General features: G+C 45.4%; 1 protein-coding gene across 1 annotated transcript in view; it reads right to left on the bottom strand.

Annotated features, from left to right (window-relative positions):
- Window positions 1-20,401, bottom strand: part of LOC124722627 (organic cation transporter protein-like) — a 348,546-nt gene extending 328,145 nt beyond the window's left edge. The window contains exon 1 of the mRNA XM_047247761.1: window positions 20,349-20,401. The gene's annotated coding sequence lies outside the window, so the exon portion shown is untranslated. The remainder of the gene's footprint in view (window positions 1-20,348) is intronic.
- Window positions 20,402-20,683: the final 282 nt, after the last annotated feature.

Below are 20,683 nucleotides of genomic sequence, written 5' to 3' on the forward strand. Positions count from 1 at the left end.
GCCTCTAAAGCAAAGGTCTCCTTTTCGATTGGGCACACCTCATTTATAGCACTTTCGGACTTAGTTTAGGCTGGTATCAATGTGTGCTACATTAATGGGAGCGTTGCTGTCTTCAGGAACTAACAAGACGATTGATAGTTTTGTAATGCCCAACATATTATTTTGAAAGCTCGAGTTAGGAGCAGAGCGTAGCATCTGGATTTAACATCTTTAGTTGCTAGTCCTCCCTTATCTCTCTGCAAAGTCACCATATGGGAGGGTACTTTCCAAATATTTTCTTTCTGTACAGGCCAACACTCTGCAGCCAGTATTTTTTGCACCGTCATGTGCGTTATCGATAAGTCTGCTGCGACATGATATATTGTGCAAAACATGTTGTTGTTTGTTGTTGTGGTCTTCAGTCCTGATACTGGTTTGATGCAGCTCTCCATGCTACTCTATCCAGTGCAAGCTTCTTCGTCTCCCAGTACCTACTGCAACCTACATCCTTCTGAATCTGCTTAGTGTATTCATCTCTTGGTCTCCCTCTACGATTTTTACCCTCCACGCTGCCCTCCAATACTAAACTGGTGATCCCTTGATGCCTCAGAACATGTCCTACCAACCGATCCCTTCTTCTAATCAAGTTGTGCCACAAACTTCTCATCTCACCAATCCTATTTAATACTTCCTCATTAGTTATGTGATCTACCCATCTAATCATCAGCATTCTTCTGTAGCACCACATTTCGAAAGCTTCTATTCTCTTCTTGTCCAAACTATTTATCGTCCATGTTTCACTTCCATACATGGCTACACTCCATACAAATACTTTCAGAAACGACTTCCTGACACTTAAACCTATACTCGATGTTAACAAATTTCTCTCCTTCAGAAATGCTTTCCTTGCCATTGCCAGTCTACATTTTATATCCTCTCTACTTCGACCATCATCAGTTATTTTGCTCCCCAAATAGCAAAACTACTTTACTACTTTAAGTGTCTCATTTCCTAATCTAATACCCTCAACATCACCCGACTTAATTCGACTACATTCCATTATCCTCGTTTTGCTTTTGTTGGTTTTCATCTTATATCCTCCTTTCAAGACACTATCCATTCCGTTCAACTGCTCTTCCAAGTCCTTTGCTGTCTCTGACAGAATTACAATGTCATCGGCGAACCTCAAAGTTTTTATTTCTTCTCCATGGATTGTAATACCTACTCCGAATTTTTCTTTTGTTTCCTTCACTGCTTGCTCAATATAGAGATTGAATAACATCGGGGAGAGGCTACAACCCTGTCTCACCCCCTTCCCAACCACTGCTTCCCTTTCATGTCCCTCGACTCCTATAACTGCCGTCTGGTTTCTGTACAAATTGTAAATAGCTTTTCGCTCCCTGTATTTTACCCCTGCCACCTTCAGAATTTGAAAGAGAGTATTCCAGTCAACATTGCCAAAAGCTTTCTCTAAGTCTACAAATGCTAGGGACGTAGGTTTGCCTCTCCTTATTCTAGCTTCTAAGATAAGTCGTAGGGTCAGTATTGCCTCACATGTTCCGATATTTCTACGGAATCCAAACTGATCTTCCCCGAGGTCGGCTTCTACCAGTTTTTCCATTCGTCTGTATAGAATTCGCGTTAGTATTTTGCAGCCGTGACTTATTAAACTGATAGTTCGGTAATTTTCACATCTGTCAACACCTGCTTTCTTTGAGATTGGAATTATTATATTCTTCTTGAAGTCGGAGGGTATTTCGCCTGTTTCATACATCTTGCTCACCAGATGGTAGAGTTTTGTCAGGACTGGCTCTGCCAAGGTTGTCAGTAGTTCTAATGGAATGTTGTCTACTCCCGGAGCTTTGTTGCGACGCAGGTCTTTCAGTGCTCTGTCAAACTCTTCACGCAGTATCATATCTCCCATTTCATCTTCATTTACATCCTCTTCCATTTCCATAATATTGTCCTCAAGTACATCGCCCTTGTATAGTCCCTCTATATACTCCTTCCACCTTTCTGCTTTCCTTTCTTTGCTTAGAACTGGGTTTCCATCTGAGCTCTTGATATTCATACAAGTGGTTCTCTTTTCTCCAAAGGTCTCTTTAACTTTCCTGTAGGCAGTATCTATCGTACCCCTAGTGAGATAAGCCTCTACATTCTTACATTTGTCCTCTAGCCATCCCTGCTTAGCCATTTTGCACTTCCTGTCGATCTCATTTTTGAGACGTTTATATTCCTTTTTGCCTGCTTCATTTACTGCATTTTTATATTTTCTCCTTTCATCAATTAAATTCAATATTTCTTCTGTTACCCAAGGATTTCTACTAGCCCTCGTCTTTTTACCTACTTGATCCTCTGCTGCCTTCACCACTTCATCCCTCAAAGCTACCCATTCTTCTTCTACTGTATTTCTTTCCCCCATTCTTGCCAACTGTTCCCTTATGCTCTCCCTGAAACTCTGTACAACCTCTGGTTTAGTCAGTTTATCCAGGTCCTATCTCCTTAAATTCCCACCTTTTTGCAGTTTCTTCAGTTTTAATCTACAGTTCATAACCAATAGATTGTGGTCAGAGTCCTTCTCTCCCTTTTCCTACTGACGAATTCCAGTCACCCATGACTATTAAATTTTCATCTCCCTTCACTATCTGAATAATTTCTTTTATTTCATCATACATTTCTTCAATTTCTTCGTCATCTGCAGAGCTAATAGGCATATAAACTTGTACTACTGTGGTAGACGTGGGCTTCGTATCTATCTTGGCCACAATAATGCGTTCACTATGCTAACAGCAAGGCTGTTTTGGTTAGTGTTACAAGGCCAGATCAGTCAATCATCCAGACTGTTGCCCCCACAACTACTGAAAAGGCTGCTGCCCCTCTTCAGGAACCACACGTTTGTCTGGCCTCTCAACAGATACCCCTCCGTTGTGCCGTTGTGGTTGCACCTACGGTACGGCTATCTGTATCGCTGAGGCACGCAAGCCTCCCTACCAACAGCAAGGTCCATGGGTCATGGGGGGGGGGGGGGAGGGGGGGGAGGGTGCAAAAGATCAATGCCTTTACAAATTGAACTAACGATCGTACATTGTATTCCTTCAGCAAGGCCCTGATGTTATTAAGTTTTTCTCCCATTTCGGTGTGGTCAATTACCTGTGTTGCGCTCTCAAACATAATCCGAACTAGAGTCTGTCTTGAGTTATGTCTAGCCAGTGAGCAACTATTGCACTGTTGTGAGGTCCGACATGCATAATTTTGGATTTCGGTAGTTTGAGTTTTGCATACAAGTACATGAATATTTGCGAACCACACGTAGCACTATTAGAAATTAATGGTTATGTCGTCAACATAACCGTAACACACTGAATACTGAAAATCTGAAGGCATTACAGTTTCTGTACCAGTGCCGAAGGCAATGGCTCAGCTGTCATTGCATACAATGCCATCCTTGGCGTTTGGACTGTTAAACTGGAAATGCCTCAGTTAGTTGCCCATTGATCTTAATTCTTGAAAAAATACCACCTCGGTATTGGCGTATAGCTTTTAAGAAGTATTCGTTGAAACCTATTTACTGCGTGATTCTTATTAAAAAATCGTGATTGATTTTATGGTAGGCTTTACCAAAGTCTATAAACGCTAATGAAAGATCGCTTTCATTGATCCATGCTATTTAGAACTTGAATTAGGATTTTAAAATAAGCTTTAAGTAAATTGAGTGGTCTTAAATCATGAATCTTCCTGCTGCTCGTTTGTTTGGGAATGAGCACAAACATCCCCTCCGTGAATTTAGGAGGTAATGACTGGATAGTTAGTAGGTCACTATACATTTAATTTAGTTCATTCCCCTTTATGTTCCACATAAGTAAAACTCTACCAGGAGTCCGTCGGGACCAGCTGACTATTTCTTTGGAGCGTCGTTAATTATCATTTTTCTTAAACCATTAGTATTTTTTTCGAACAGGTCGGCACTGTCTTCCTCACTTATTCCTGTCTTAATGTGTTGTGACTTGGCAAGACAGCCAAGCCACTAGAAGGTAGCCGAAAGGCACGCGTTTAAGCTCACGCAGGCTGGCGCGAGGTCTGGAACAGTTAAAGGAATAGAGACGAGCAAAAAAGGTACGTAACTTCTGGAATACTTAACTTTAATCCATAATTGGTGAACATCGGTCTGACGGTACATGCATCACAAGATAAACAGCAAATGATAATGGCGCCTTGCTAGGTCGTAGCAAATGACGTAGCTGAAGGCTATGCTAACTATCGTCTCGGCAAATGAGAGCGTAGTGAACCATCGTTAGCAAAGTCGGCTGTACAACTGGGGCGAGTGCTAGGACGTCTCTCTGGACCTGCCGTGTGGCGGCACTCGGTCTGCAATCACTGATAGTGGCGACACGCGGGTCCGACGTATACTAGCGGACCGCGGCCGATTTAAAGGCTACCACCTAGCAAGTGTGGTGTCTGGCGGTGACACCACATAATGTGTGTTAAAAGTTCCTCAACTGCCAGTCTATATGGTCCCTATATTACACTACTGGCCATTAAAACTGCTACACCACGAAGTTGACGTGCTACAGACGCGAAACTTAAACGATAGGAAGAAGATGCTGTAATATGCAAGTGATTAACTTTTCAGAGCATTCACACAAGGTTGGCGCCGGTGGCGACACCTACAACGTGCTGACATGAGGAAATTTTCCAACCGATTGCTCATACACAAACAGCAGTTGACCGGCGTTGCCTGGTGAAACATTGTTGTGATGCCTCGTGTAAGGAGGAGAAATGCGTACCATCACGTTTCCGACTTTGATAAAGGTCGGATTGTAGCCTATCGCGCAGGCCGGGGAGGCCGAGCGGTTCTAGGCGCTACAGTCTGGAACCGCGCGATCGTACGGTCGCAGGTTCGAATCCTGCCTCGGGCATGGATGTGTGTGATGTACTTAGGTTAGTTAGGTTTAATTAGCTCTAAGTTCTAGGTGGCTGATAACCTCAGAAGTTAAGTCCCATAGTGCTCAGAGCCCCCCCCCCCTTTTTTTTCCTATCGCGATTGCGGTTTATCATATGGCGACATTGCTGCTCGCGTTGGTCGAGATCCAATGACTTTTAGCAGAATATGGAATCGTTGTGTTCAGGAGGGTAATACGGAACGCCATGCTGGGTCCCAACGGCCTCGTATCACTAGCAGTCGAGATTACAGGCATCTTATCCGTATGGCTGTAACGGGTCATGCAGCCACGTCTCGTTCCCTGAGCCAACAGATGGGGACGTTTGCAAGACAACAACCATCTGCACGAACAGTTCGACGATGTTTGCAGCAGCATGGACTATCAGCTCGTAGACCATGCCTGCGGTTACCCTTGACGCTGCATCACAGACAGGAGCGCCTGCGATGGTGTACTCAACGACGAACCTGGGTGCACGAATGGCAAAACGTCATTTTTTCGGATGAATCCAGGTTCTGTTTACAGCATCGTGATGGTCGCATCCGTGTTTGGCAACATCGCGGTGAACGCATATTGGAAGCGTGTATCCGTCATCGCCGTACTGGCGTATCACCCGGTGTGATGGTATGGGATACCATTGGTTACACGTCTCGGTCACCTCTTGTTAGCATTGACGGCACTTTGAGCAGTGGACGTTACATTTCAGATGTGTTATGACCCGTGGCTCTACCCTTCATTCGATCCCTGCGAAACCCTACATTTCTGCAGGAAAATGCACGACCGCATGTTGAGGGTCCTTTACGGCCCTTTCTGGATACAGAAAATTTTCGACTGCTGCCCTGGCCAGCATATTCTCCAGATCTCTCATCAATTGAAAACGTCTGGTCAATGGTGGCCGAGCAAATGGCTCGTCACAGTACGCCAGTCACTACTCTTCATGAACTGTGGTAGCGTGTTGAAGCTGCATGGGCAGCTGTACCTGTACACGGCATCCAAGCTCTATTTGACTCAATGCCCAGGTGTATCAAGGCCGTTATTACGGCCAGAGGTGGTTGTTCTGGGTACTGATTTCTCAGGATCAATTCACCCAAACTGCGTGAAAATGTAATCACATGTCAGTTCTAGTATAATGTATTTGTCCAACGAATACCCGTTTATCATCTGCATTTCTTCTTGGTGTAGCAATTTTAATGGCCAGTAGTGTACTTTGCCACGAATTGTCTTATTACGGTCTGGGTAGCGTGTTCGTCTCCTTAGCCGTCTCCCAGCGTTGTTATTATTCTGTTTCCCCCTGCGTGTCTCTGTTATTACATGACACAATGACGTACGTTCCTCCGTAATTTCGTCCTTGTCTCAGTCTCGCGTACACAGCAAGTCCGGGCGTTCCCGGACTACTGCGGTTATTGACGATTTAAAGAGTTTCAATTTGATTATGTTACCGAAAGGACTTCTGATTGTTTTTAAAGATCTTGCAGGCGGGAGAAATAATATGCAACCATTTGTTTTTGTCAATATGCCTGGCCTTTCGCATATTGTACACTGTCCTGTCACATTAATGTGACCACCTGTCAAAGGCCTGAATAACCACCTTTTGCAACGGGGACCCGCTGCGGGACGTGCAGGAAGAGAGTCAGTGAGGTTCTGGAAGGTGTGGAGCCGTGCCGGCTCCAGTGCCGTGGCCAGCAGCGCTAGGTTTCTCGGTTGAGGATCCATGGTCCACCTACAGATTCTCGATTGGGTTAGTTAGAGTTGGAGTTAGATGACTAGGGGAGTATGGTAAACTCATCCTGGTGCTCTTCAAACAACGTACGTTCACTGGCAGCTGTGCGACACGTTGCATTGTCCTGTTGGTAGATATCATAATGCAGCGGATATAAAAACCTATATGTAGGACTGGACATGGTCGCCAAGGATAGATGTATACTTCTGCTGATCTATTGTGAAATGATCATTAAATCGAAACCCTTAGCTGCCGACAGGTGTTGTTGATACACATCAATGGGGACAGCTGAGAATGTGTGCACCGACCGGGACTCGACCCGGGATCTCCTGCTAACATGGCAGACGCTCTATCCATCTGAGCCACCGAGGGCACAGAGGATAGTGCGACTGCAGGGACTTAACCCTTGCACGCTTCACGTGAGACCCACATTCCTAGCTGTCCACAACCTACATTCGTTGTGTTTCTAATAGATATTTTCCCATTCACTCATTACTCGCGCCAGACTAAGCTGACGAGTCCCGTATGAGTTCGGGCAAAACGTGCGCATTTGCACAGAAGGAGGTCAATGGCCGGGTAGCCCTCGGTGGCTCAGATGGATAGAGCGTCTGCACGTAAGCACGGGTTCGAGTCCCGGTCGGGGCACACATTTTCAGCTGTCCCCATTGATGTATATCAGCAGCACCTATCGGCAGCTAAGGGTTTCGATTTAATTATCATTTCATTTTAGAGAAGCTGTATGATCATCAATGGTATCTGTTGTTTCGGGAACAGATACCATCTTCATGTAGTTAAAGGCTGCTCGGCCATTGACCTTCTTCTGTGCGAATGCGCACGCTTTGTCCGAACTCTTACGGGACTCGTCAGCTTAGTCTGGCGCGAGTAATGAGTGAATGGGCAAATATCTATTAGGAACACTACGAATGTAGGTTGTGGACAGTTGGGAATGTGGGTCTCACGGGAAGCGTGCGAGGGATAAGTCCCTGCAGTCGCACTATCGTCTGTGCCCTCGGTGGCTCAGATGGGGCTGGCACGGTAGCTCAGCGTGTTCGGTCAGAGGGTTATCTGCCCTCTGTAAAAAAAACTGAGTGAATCGATCAACGATGAACTACAACAAGCGTCATGCTACGTCCGCCCCGAACAAATACAACGACCAACAACGAACAAAACGAGATTTAAAAAAAAAAAAAAAGAAAAAGAAAGATGGATTGAGCGTCTGCCATGCAAGCAGGAGATCCCGGGTTCGGGTCCCGGTCGGGGGACACAATTTCAGCTGTCACCATTGATGTATACCAACAACACCTGTCGGCAGCTAAGGGTTTAGATTTAATTATCATTTCATTCTAGAGAAGCTGCATGGTCATCAATGGTATCTGTTATTTAGGGAACAGATACCACCTTCATGATCTATTGTGCCTTGTTGAATGACGAGATCATCCAGAGAACTCGACGAAAACATTCCCCAGACCATAACACACCCTCCATTGTTGCAGGGTGTTTGCTTTCAGAAATTTCAAACTGTACACGTCAACGGTCATCTGTCCGATGGGGCATAAAAAGTAATCCGTCTGAAAAGGCCACCTGTCGCCACTCAGTGGACGTCCAGTTGTGGTACTGGAGTCCAAATTCCAGCCTTCGTCGCCCATGAACGGCAGTCATGATGGATGCATGAAGATAGTGCCTGCTGCGGTGGCGCATAAGCAGCAACGGTCGATGAATGCTGTCGGTAGCCCCTTGCTTCATTTGAGCGCTCAGTTGCTCAACACTTGCACATATATTCACCCGTATACATCTCCGAAGCCGTCGTTTCAATTCGGCTTCCAGCAATAACGACGCGGTAAAAAAAAACTTCCTGCAGATTAAACCTGTGTGCCGGACCGAGACTCGAACTCGGGACCTTTGCCTTTCACGGGCAAGGAGCACTTGGCCGCGAAAGGCAAATGTCCCGAGTTCGAGTCTCGGTCCGGCACAAAGTTTTAATCCGCCAGGAAGTTTCATATCAGCGCACACTCCGCTGCAGAGTGAAAATTTCATTCTGGAAACATCCCCCAGGATGTGGCAAAGCCATGTCTCCACAATATCCTTTCTTCCAGGAGTGCTAGTTCTGCAAGGTTCACAGGAGAGCTTCTCTGAAGTTCGGAAGGTAGGAGACGAAGTACTGGCGGAATTAAAGCTGTGAGGACGGGTACTGAGTGAAGCTTGGGTAGCTCAGATGGTAGAGCACTTGCCCACGTCCCGGGTTCGATTCCCGGCGGGGTCAGGGATTTTCTCTGCCTCGTGATAACTGGGTGTTGTGTGATGTCCTTAGGTTAGTTAGGTTTAAGTAGTTCTGAGTTCTAGGGGACTGATGACCATAGATGTTAAGTCCCATAGTGCTCAGAGCCATTTGAACCATTTGAACTTGCCCACGAAAGGCAAAGGTCCCGAGTTCGAGTCTCGGTCCGGCACACAGTTTTAATCTGCCAGGAAGTTTCATATCAGCGCACACTCCGCTGCAGAGTGAAAATCTCATTCTGAACGACACATTAATTTACCATAGCCCACGGCCACGAGAAGGTTTTTGTAGGTTATATATGAATGACACATGGAACGTGCAATGATCGGAGAAGTTTATAGGCCATATCCCACAGTCAAAGAAACTGCATAGGAATTCTTTATTAACATAGGCGCTATCTAATCTATCTGCTGATGTACTGCTAACATAATTATGTACAGCCGGTAAGTTATGGTTTCAAGTAGGTCCACGTGTCTTTCAATTCTAATTTACTAAAGTTTGTAGCCCTTGATACAAATCAAAATTAGTTGTCTGGTCTTTGTAGCGTAACACACAATTAAAATCTCCTGCTAGGTCGGTGGCAGCCCTAACGTTCGTTAATGGTTCAACTGTCCCATTTCGATAGAAGTCATTTCTGTTCCGCGTTTCATTAGCCCCTGGCGACACATATACGTTAATTTAAATTATGTCATGTAGTTGGACTGTTATGCCCCAACAGTTTCTGAAATGGCTTGCGCCCTGCACTGACTACCTTCTCTGAATAAAGCTGCAGTTCCTCCTTCATTCCCGATATTTATAGTGTCATCATATCCGTGATATCCACTACTTTAGTTGTTACAGCCTCTTGTAATATGAGAATTTCTATTAGCTGCATAAAGATAGTCTTTCGAACATTGTAATTTTATCACCGAGCTTATCCGAGAGATATTTACCACAGCCAACTTTTAAGTATTACATTCACTGTTGTTCGGTATTCTCCGACCAAGATATGATCGAATTGGGAGTATACGGGTAAGATGCTACCGTGATTTTCTTAGTCTGATTGTCCAGTTGCATACTGACTTTCCATCCTGAATGGCAACCGTTACCGAAATTACCTCATCTGGTGCCTTTTAGCCTGTCTGAAATTTCTTAAAGATTTCTCTCGTGCGTGCCCGTTTTCGTTCTAACTCCAGTACCCTCTTCTTGCTTTGTGTTCTAGTTAGCCATTTCGTTTGTTTAGTCTACTTGTTTGGGTAGGCTCCACCGGAAGCTTGGTTTTGGAATTTTTCTATTAATTTAAGGTTTTTGTCCTCGTCAGTTAGCATCTCACTATCTGCTGATAACACTTGAATACCACCGGAATTGTGGGCTTTTGGAACCTCGGAATGTTTGACAAACATTTAGTTTCCTTTGCACGTGTCTTGCTACCGTCTAAGGTCTGGGTGCGAGACCTGATGCGGACATGGTGAATTGACCGCTGCACTCTGTATATTTGTCAACATTCTACGTCGAGCTGAATCCTGATTCTCTGCAGTTTCTCCCCAACTTGGTGAGTCCGATCCCTCCGATTCCAGTTTTCCTTTAAGGGGTCGGTAACGTTTGCCTATACATCGGGCTTTCCTGATTTCTTCTATCTTCAGCGGATAGTAGCACCTGATTATCCTTCCTTAATGATTTTACACGGGGCAGTTAGCCTTGAGATGACCCGTGGAGCTGCACCCTATACATGTAAGAAACTAAGGCTTTGAAGCTTCGAACGGTCATATAAGACGGGATATGCTTAATAAGATCAACTCCAACATTTCGCTCAGTATTGTCTACATTGAAAGGTTTATTGCCTGTCCATCTGTCACCAGTAATCTCCAGACCCGCGCCATAAGGAGTTCACGATTGTCTGATTAGATCGAACTTCAGTTCAAAAGGAGGTTGAACGCGCGCACATATCGAAACCCAAACGCAACACAGCTGATCGCAATTGGACCAGATTCGCCATTCGAATAAAGAAAGTTCGTAGAACCGCCTGTCTTGTTCATAATCCTGGTACATGTCCAACGTTTGGACTTTCACGTATACTGAATTACCAAGGAAATCATATGTAAAACCGTAATTGTCATCATCTTGCAAACCTATCTTTCGAATAACCAGTCGATGATTTCGAACACGTTCGGTCTTTCATATCCGAACAGGAACAATAACTTCAACGTAGAGTTTCTAATCTGAGCTTCCATGGCTGAATGGTTCTGTTGTACTCACAAGTTACAGCGACACACGACCGACTGCTTGTCCCACTCGCAGATTCGCAGCGAGCTCCGCACACAACCGTACTCGATAGTGGCTAAATGGGCGCTCACCCCTCAACTCCACACATGGCTTGCTCACAGTTTTCTCGCCACATAGGATGTGCCACACTGGAGACAATTTCACCTTCCTGGAAGTGCATTAGGGTAGTCTGTTCAGTATATTCATTTCCTTGGTCGACCGCTTCACCACTCATTAACTGCCATGGCTACCGAATGCATACTTTCGACATGATTTTGTTATCACTAAAGTAAACTCACATCATGTCGAACTCCACGAAATTGCAACATTATAGGGTTCAGAAGTTCGTAGAGGAGGTGTTGCTTTCCACTTGATCTCTTGTTGAAGTGCTCGTGTTGTAGTGTGGTGCACTTCACACAGAATAAACTCAATGCTGAGATACTGAGTGGGGTCCACCATTTATTTTTCTGAAAACTGCGTTTCGTTGGATATAATTGCGTATAAAACAGCATTGTGACTGCTGCTTATGTAGCATGTGACGTAAAGTATGTAACCTAACATTTTGAGTAAAATTAACCTGAAGAACTAGGTTGGTACATCAGTTCGTGGAGGTTTTGTTGGGCATGTTGTCACGTAGGTTGCTATAAGTACATTCATCAATCGTCATTTTTTGTTTGAGGTTATATAATTAATCTTGTGATGATTTGTTGAATGTTGCATGGTTAAAGGTTAGGTGAAATGTTGTTTAAGCTTTAGAAAACAGGGTGTGAAACAAAAACAGGGTACAATATATGTGAAATTTTGTTCTCTTTGCATTAATAAAGGGGTACAGGCAACGAAGGCAACTGAAAATGGTTCAAATGTGTCTAAGCACTATGGGGCTTAACATCAGAGGTCATCAGTCCCCTAGACTTAGAATTACCTAAACCTAACTAACATAAGGACATCACACACATCAATGCCCGAGGCAGGATTCGAACCTGCGACCGTAGTAGCAGCGCAGTTCCGGACTGAAGCTCCTAGAACCGCTCGGCCACAGGGGCAGCTGAAGGCGGGTGAAAACATTTGTGCTGTGTACGGGATAAGTGAATCGTACAAGTCACGCCAGAAAATATTTTCTCGTCTTTACAAGGAGAACAACGGACTTTGATGAAGGACGTTTTTACGTGTTATCACAACGATCCACATCAGTACATCGGATTATCCGCAAATTTAATCAACTGCAACCATTTATCTCTGTGAGGCACTTGCATTCAATGGGCAATGTCGGGAAATAAAGGAATGAATGCAATATAAGGTTTAAACGTCCCGTCGACGACAAAGTTCAAAAATGGTTCAAATGCCGAGATGTGGGAAGAAATAATGCACTCAGGGACATTGTCGAACATGATCGTTTTGGTGGCCCAGGAATTATAGCGAGGAGAGGCATAATGTTGCATTGGTGTTCTGACCTCCAAATCATTGAAGTGTGTAAACTCACTGGTCAATGTTATTGTGACACTCCACTCCTTCCCCATGTGTGCTTTTTCAAGGGTGTGCTTTTAGCCCAGACTTAATTTTTACGGATGGCAATGCGCGACCTGCGCAGGTGAAGGAGCTCTTGGAACGAGAAGATTCTCGGCGAATGAAACGATCTGCCCGTTCCTTCGACTTAAATCCCATCGAGTAAACATGGGATGCTTTGGGGAGACGTAGTGCGGCACGATTGCATGCGCCAGCGACCATACAGCTATTGTCAGTCAAGTCCTGGTGAGGACTGGAAGTCATTACGAACCTTGTGGCCGGCATGGGACCACGTTTCAGAGCATGCGTTGCCGTCCGTCGTGATCACACACCCTATTAAGAACCGCGCCCCGCGTTTTTAATGTCCAGGGGACCATCATAAATGGCAGTGACTTGAATGTGATTATTGTCTTTGGATGAAAGTGTCATTTCTGTTAGTCTCATTGCGTATTTCTTTCAGGTATCAGCTGTACTGTACTGTAGCAATCTGTCCGCTTGGCTAGCCGCGCGGTCTTATCCGCTGCTTCTCTAGCGGGAAGGCGTGCCGGTCCCCGGCACGAGTCCGCCCGGCGGATTAGTGTCGAGGTCTGGTGTGCCGGCCAGCCTGTGGATGGTTTTTAAGGCGGTTTTCCATCTGCCTCGGCGAATGCTGGCTGGTTCCCCTTATTCTGCCTCAGTTACACTATATCGGCGACTGCTGTGCAAACACCGTCTCCAAATACGCGTATTATTCTACCACGCACACATTTGGGGTTACACTCGTCTGGTATGAGACGTTCCCGGGGGTGGGGGGTGGGCGGGGCACAATAACCCTCGGTTCAGTGTGGGGCGGCGGTGGGGTGGGTGGACTGCCGTAGCCTGTTATCGGGTTGTGATCCACTGAGGGCTACGGCTGGACGAAGCCTCTCTGTCGTTTTTCTAGGTCCCTAGTTTAATACACAATACAATACACTGTAGCAATTCTTTCTATGTATGGTTCAAGTTTCATCGAGCTGTTTTTCTAGGCGGTGACAAATCATGCGAAAGTTACTTTCGTCCGTGCGTTTTGCCCACCAGTGTCATTTCCCTTTAATTTTTATCTCCTATGTTCAACCAACTAATCACAATATCCTAAAGAGGAAAATGACGTCATTTAAGCATATCTGTACTGAGGCTCTGGTGATGATTTCAAGTGTTGTGTGTACCGTGACACGACACGCGTCACCATATACCTCTTCTATCCCATTAAAAGCCTGTCGCGCGCTACAATCACTGCTAAAATACATATAATTTCAAATAGTAACTAAATGTGATATTCAACACGACGTATCGCACTGATAAAATAAGTTTCGTTCCAAAGCTAATCTCAGTTCAACAAAGAGAGAGTACCCGTTCAGGGACCTCTCCATTTTGCTCCTTATCCTGCGTCCGTGCATCGATAAGCACCAAAATAAGTAATAACGCTAACTGCTCCTGAAAGTCGACATTTAAAGCAGACATTTTGCCAGCAAACAGTTTGCCGCAGTCCTTAAACCGCGAGGCTATTCTGCAAACTGGCAAATTTGCTGCGTGTGACTCAGACCTAGCGAAAGTTATGTAAGGCAGAAGGAAAACTTTGATTCATATGAAGAACTCTAATGAAGAACTGTAATGAAAATGACCCATGAAATTGGTTAATTTCATGGCTCATTTTCAGTTCGTTAGGGTTCTTCATGTGAATCGAAGTTTGCCATCTGTCCCTGCAAATGGTTTTACGTGATAGCACCACTTTAAATTGGTCAAAACGTGTATTTCTAGATCAGCTAACGGGACAAGAAATTAGACAGCCCCAGGAGGCAACACGTTAATACCTCGTGAAATCGCATCTATCGCTGAGGAAGAGAACCCAGAACTTTCTTCAGGTGTGCCACATTCGGTTGAATCTGTAGGGCCACCAAATTTCTGGGAAATAGAGTCGAACGTTTCACCCACTGTTGCAAATAAAATTCTATTGGAATATGATCGGTTGATTTCACGGGTCAGTCGAGATGCAATAAGGTGCTTGAATGTTCGTCAATACAGGAACGTATGAGTGCAGCCCTGAGAACATGGATGCTGTTTTTTTTGCAAGTCAGGACTATCCACAGCACGTTCAACACGTAGGTGTCGGAGAAAGGTGCACACTTGAAATAACCATGATAGTTCATGTTCACGCTAACCTCATTAGGCCGTTCATCGACTCGATGCCTTCTGTCACTTACAAAGAGCAAAATCGTGTATGGTCGGACCTACTACACCCCTCCAATCAACTACTGTCCAGTTTCTGTGTTATTTCGCGTACCGAAGACGTGCAGCTTTATGTGCCGCTGTCTTCAGTGGCGTTTTGCTAGGTACTCGATTCCAAATGTCCATCGAATGCAGTTCCCCGCGCGAAACTGGTTGAGGTGGAATTACATTCACTGTTAACAGTAATTCCTGTCGGGACTGAGAGTGCTTTTCATAGACAAGGCAAAACACTCGTCTTCGGCCCCGAACAGTTAGGATCTTTGTACGACCCCTGTTGTTACGCCATGCTGCGTAGCTGCGAGTGGTACACCTTTCCTTGTAGTCACGTTGGAGAGTCCACGTTGAAACGAACGCGATAGGCCCTTTCTGTCTCACGTCGTCTCGTCTTAGTACTGTGGTACCATTCATTCTATGGATATGTACCCACCACTTCATTTCTACGACTTATTTCACTGTTGGAGGATCACTTGCCCGCCTGGTTTCAGTTTTACACTATGAACAGCGCTCCGAGGCTAACTGAGTGCATTTTCAAGGGGTTTACTCGTATATCCTGTAACCTTTGGGAAAGGGTTGAGCAGTCACTGGAGTTTTGGGCTTTGAGTTAACTCGATCCAAATGAAGTAGGGACTTGGAGAGAGTACTGAATCTGATAAACTAATGGAAGACGCGAGTGAGAGGGTGATGGTGGGTATAGAAAATGGCTCTGAGCACTATGAGACTTAACATCTCAGGTCATCAGTCCCCTAGAACTTAGAACTCCTTAAACCTAACTAACCTAGGGACATCACACACATCCATGCCCGAGGCAGGATTCGAAACTGAGACCGTAGCGGTCACGCGGGTCGAGACTGAAGCGCCTAGAGCTGCTCGGCCACACCGGCCGGCTGTGGATATAGAAAGCGACACTGAGTACACGTTGTTCAAGTACGTCTATAGAGTGTGAAACCGACGGGCTTCAGCCATTCACACTACATTGCTGAAGGCAAGGATAGGTGAAATACATCTTTTGGAGATGTGGAGGATATTAGAGAAACTAATCCCCATAGTAGTCCTTTTCGCACCTGGTTGTGTCGTGGTTTATCCAAATCTCTTAAGGCGGATGCCGAAATGGTTCCTTTGAAAAGGACATGGCAGATTTGTAGACATAGTGAATGAAAGAAATCGTGGGGAATATAAAGCGGATGGCGAGAGGAGGTATAAGACACTCCACTGACAAAAGACCCGCCTCCGCTGCCGAAATTGCTGACGCAGCCCTGTGCGGTGGAACACAACTCGGAGCGAGCCGTTTCGAATGTTGCTGGTGGACCAAGTTGTCACCAGTAGTATTTGACCCTGACCAAAACTTCTTGATGATGCACTCGTGTAATAGATTGAATACAAAAAATCTCCGCGGTCAAATAACTTCCGGGAATTCAGCCAGGTAACACTTTCAGCGACCGCCGATATTTCGGCGGGAGAACACCCCGCCATTGTATACGCCAGGAGAAACTCAGGTCTCACAATCTCCGCGGTGTCAATAGTTACACTTAAGACACTGTCTCACACGCCATGAGCTGAAGGGCCATTGTGTGAGGAGGAAGTAAACCTATTCCGGTGAGATTTTTGGGCCTACCTTTCGTGGTTCTCCAGACAACAGTAACACATGACTGCGTAGACAAGCAACAAGGAAACATAACATATTTACAACTTCACCCACATCTTTACTCCGCAAGTCACTTTATGGCTTGTGCCGACGGGTGCTTTGTGTACAACTATCACTTACTCCTTTCCTGTTCCAACTGTCATTTACACCGTTCCTATTTCAGCTGTCACTTACCCCTTTCCTATTCGAGTCGCGAATGATCAAGGGAAGAACGCTTGTTGGTAAGCCTCTCTGTGAGCTCGAATCGCTCTAACTTTACCTTTGTGGTCTTTTCGAGAAATATACGTAGGAGGGGAGAACATATCGTTTGAATCTTCTGCGAACGTACACTCTTGGAATTTTGATAGTAAACCACACCACTTGATCTGGCTGAGCATCTCAGTTACGCTTTCACGATTGCTAAATGGCCCTGTCACGAAACGCACTGCTCTTCATTGTATGTTCTGTATTTCCTCTATCAATCTTATCTGGTGCGGATCCTGGGCTGACGAGCAGCATTCAAGTATTGGTCGAACGAGGATTTTGTGAGCTACCACTTTCGTGGGTGGAGTACTCTTTCTGAGGAGTTTTCCATTGAGTCTCAGTCTGGCATCTGCCTTACCTGGGATCAGTTTTATGTGGTCGTTCCGCTTTAAACAGCTACCTACGCGTCCTCCTGGATATGTCATGGATGTGATTGCTTCCAGTGATTGTTCTGCAATCGTGTACTCACTCAATAATGAGTCTTTCTACCTTATTGTAAGATACACGTTACATTTGTTTATACAGGTCTACCTGCACTTCGATACAATTTTCTAGTGCACCGACTTCTCTGGATACAGCGGCAACATAGTCCGCGAAAGGCCTCGTAGAACTTCCGACGTTATACAGGGTGGTCCATTGATAGTGACCGGGCCAAATATCTCACGAAATAAGCATCAAACGAAAAAACTACAAAGAACGAAACTCGTCTAGCTTGAAGGGGGAAACTAGATGGCGCTATGGTTGGCCCGCTAGATGGCGCTGCCATAGGTCAAACGGATATCAACTGCGTTTTTTTAAAAATAGGACCCCCATTTTTTATTATATATTCGCGTGGTACGTAGAGAAATATGAATGTTTTAGTTGGACCACTTTTTTCGCTTTGTGATAGATGGCGCTGTAATAACCACAAACGTCTACGTACGTGGTATCACGTAATATTCCACCAGTGCGGACGATATTTGCTTCGTCACACATTACCCGTGTTAAAATGGACCGTTTACCAATTTCGGAAAAGGTCGATATCGTGTTGATGTATGGATATTGTGATCAAAATTCCCAACGGGCATGTGCTATGTATGCTGCTCGGTATCCTGGACGACATCATCCAAGTGTCCGGACCGTTCGCCGGATAGTTACGTTATTTAAGAAAACAGGAAGTGTTGAGCCACATGTGAAACGTCAACCACGACCTGCAACAAATGATGATGCCCAAGTAGGTGTTTTAGCTGCTGTCGCGGCTAATCCGCACATCAGTAGCAGACAAGTTGCGCGAGAACGGGAATCTCAGAAACGTCTGTGTTGAGAATGCTACATCAACATCGATTGCACCCGTACCATATTTCTATGCACCAGGAATTGGATGGGGACGACTTTGAACGTCGTGTACAGTTCTGCCACTGGGCACAAGAGAAATTACGGGACGCTGACAAATTTTTTGCACGCGTTCTATTTAGCGAGGAAAAGTCATTCACCAACAGCGGTAACGTAAACCGGCATAATATGCACTACTGGTGAACGGAAAATCCACGATGGCTGCGACAAGTGGAACATCAGCGACGTTGGCGGGTTAATGTATGGTGCGGCATTATGGGAGGAAGGATAATTGGCCCCCATTTTATCGATGGCAATCTAAATAGTACAATGTATGCTGATTTCCTACGTAATGTTCTACCGTTGTTACTACAAAATGTTTCACTGCGTGACAGAATGGCGATGTCCTTCCAACATGATGGATGTCCGGCACATAGCTCGCGTGCGGTTGGGGGTTGGGTTGTTTGGGGAAGGAGACCAGACAGCGAGGTCATCGGTCTCATCGGATTAGGGAAGGACGGGGAAGGAAGTCGGCCGTGACCTTTGAAAGGAACCATCCCGGCATTTGCCTGGAGCGATTTAGGGAAACCACGGAAAAACGGAAAACCTAAATCAGGATGGCCGGACGCGGGATTGAACCGTCGTCCACCCGAAAGCGAGTCCATTGTCTAACCACTGTGTCACCTCGCTCGGTCGCGTGCGGTTGAAGCGGTATTAAATAGCATATTTTTTGACAGATGGATTGGTCGTCGAAGCACCATACCATGGCCCGCACGTTCACCGGATCTGACGTCCCCCGATTTCTTTCTGTGGGGAAAGTTGAAGGATATTTGCTATCGTGATCCACCGACAACGCCTGACAACATGCGTCAGCGCATTTTCAATGCATGTGCGAACATTACGGAAGGCGAACTACTCGCTGTTGAGCGGAATGTCGTTACACGTATTGCCAAATGCATTGAGGTTGACGGACATCATTTTGAGCATTTATTGCATTAATGTGCTATTTACAGGAAATCACGCTGTAACAGCATGCGTTCTCAGAAATGATAAGTTCACAAAGGTACATGTATCACATTGGAACAACCGAAACAAAATGTTCAAACGTACCTACGTTCTGTATTTTAATTTACAAAACATACCTGTTACCAACTGTTTGTCTAAAATTGTGAGCCATATGTTTGTGACTATTGCAGCGCCATCTATCACAAAGCGGAGAAAGTGCTCCAACTAAAACATTCATATTTTTTTACGTACTACACGAATATGTAATAAGAAATGGGGGTTCCTATTTTTAAAAAAACCCAGTTGATATCGGTTTGACCTATGGCAGCGTTATCTAGCGGGCCAACCATAGCGCCAACTGGTTTCCCCCTTCAAGCTAGACAAGTTCCGTTCTTTGTAGTTTTTTCGTTTGACGCTTATTTCGTGAGATATTTGGCCCGTTCACGATCAATGGACCACCCAGTATATACTGCGAACACTTATGGTTGTGTATCACTCCCGAAACTACTTTTACTTCTTAAAATTTCTCTCTGTTAAGAATGATGGGGTGTGTTTTGTTTACTAAGAACTCTTCAATCTAACAGAAGAAAAGATCCAACGAGGAGCGGGGCGGTCGTCATGGGATCGTTTAGTCGGCGCAGGAGTGTTACAGAGAAGCTCAACAAACTCCAATGGTAGACGCTACAAGACAGACGCTGTGCATCACGGAGAGGTTTACTATTGAAATTTCGAGAGAGTACTTTCCGAGAAGAGCAGACAAACATATTACTTCCTCCCAGTTACATCTCGCGAAATGGCCACGATGACAAAATACGATTAATTAGAGCTAATACAAAGGCTTACCGACAGTCATTCTTCCCACGCGCCATTAGAGAGTGAAACATGAAAGGCGAGATCAGTTAGTGATACCAGAAGTAACCTCTGCCACACATTGTCAGGTGATTTGCGGAGTATTGATGTGGAAGTAGATGTAATCACACAGTTGGTCTGATATTCTGTACGCTCGTATTTTGTTCATTATGCGGCACTGTGGAACTGCATCGAATGCCTTTCGGGAGTCACGGAACACTTCAAACTGGACGCCGGTATCTATTACTTACTGGGTCTCGCGTAGAAATGTGCAGTTTACACGGTTCCAGAATTATACATCCCAAAACTTTCAGTCATTTAGAAAGTACGCAGTATAGAGCGATGTTCCGACAAAAAAGAAGCTGAAAGTAACATTTAGCGTGGAGAGGGGCGACTCACTGTTGCGGCCGCTGCGTGCAGTGGAATCCGCCGCCGCTCGGCTCCCACCAAACACTGACCACTGCCACTGCACTCCCGCTCACATAATCGCCCTCTGCTGCCTCCTATCTTGTTACGCCACGGCAGACGTCACGCTGCCGTCTTCGGGGCTGCCACGACACGACTGTTGCTTTCAAAAAAGATGCACTCACGTTTTTCCATTTTTCAGGAAGGTCGCTGTGATTCGGAAATTCGTCAAAGCTGTACAAATAATCTTCATGGTACATTACAATTGCGTGTCGGACCGGAAGTCGAACCTCAGACGTCCTTCGCGGGCAGGCGCTCTAACGGCAGAA

Source organism: Schistocerca piceifrons, chromosome X, assembly GCF_021461385.2.
Source record: "Schistocerca piceifrons isolate TAMUIC-IGC-003096 chromosome X, iqSchPice1.1, whole genome shotgun sequence".
NCBI classification, from domain to species: Eukaryota; Metazoa; Arthropoda; class Insecta; order Orthoptera; family Acrididae; genus Schistocerca; species Schistocerca piceifrons.